Below are 962 nucleotides of genomic sequence, written 5' to 3'. Positions count from 1 at the left end.
TCTTCTTTTTTTTTTCGCCATTTTTCTTTTTTTCTCTTTTTTTTTCTGCAAGCTTTTGTATTCACTGTTTTTTCTTGCTTCAAGAATCAATTTTATGATTTTTCAGATTATCAACAACATTTCTCCTTTTTCATCATTCTTTCAGGAGCCAACATATTTAACATTCATAAACCACAATATCAAAAGACATATGCACTGTTCAAGCATTCATTTGGAAAACAAAAAGTATTGTCACCACATCCAAATAATTAAACTAGTTTCAAGGATGAATTCGAAACCATGTACTTCTTGTTCTTTTGTAATTAAAACATTTTTCATTTAAGAGAGGTGATGGATTCATAGGACATTCATAGCTTTAAGACATAGACCCTTAAACACTAGTGATCATGTAATAAGACACAAACATAAATAAACATAAAGCATAATAAACGAAAAACAGAGAAATAAGAACAAGGAGATTAAGGAAAGAGTCCACCTTAGTGAGGGTGGCGTCTTCCTCTTCTTAAAGAACCAATGGTGCTTTTGAGCTCCTCTATGTCTCTTCCTTGCCTTTGTTGCTCCTCCCTCATAGCTCTTTAATCTTCTCTAATCTCATGAAGGATGATGGAGTGCTCTTGGTGTTCCACCCTTAGTTGTCTCATGTTGGAACTTAATTCTCCTAGGGAGGTATTGATTTGCTCCCAATAGTTTTGTGGAGGAAGGTGCATCCCTTGAGACATCTCAGGGATTTCATGGTGGGGAATTTCCTCATGCTCTTGTTGAGGTCCATGATATCTTATTTGCTCCATCCTTTTCTTAGTGATGGGCTTGTCCTCTTCAATGAGGATGTCTTCCTCTATGTCAATTCCAACCGAATTGCAGAGGTGGCATATGAGGTGAGGAAAGGCTATCCTTGCCCAAGTGGAGGACTTGTCAGCCACCTTCTAGCGTTCTTGAGGTATAATCTCATGAACTTCCACCTC

This window comes from Arachis ipaensis, chromosome B10 (genome assembly GCF_000816755.2).
Source record: "Arachis ipaensis cultivar K30076 chromosome B10, Araip1.1, whole genome shotgun sequence".
NCBI lineage: Eukaryota > Viridiplantae > Streptophyta > Magnoliopsida > Fabales > Fabaceae > Arachis > Arachis ipaensis.
The sequence above is the reverse complement of the archived record's forward strand: the minus strand, read 5'-3'. Positions refer to the sequence as shown.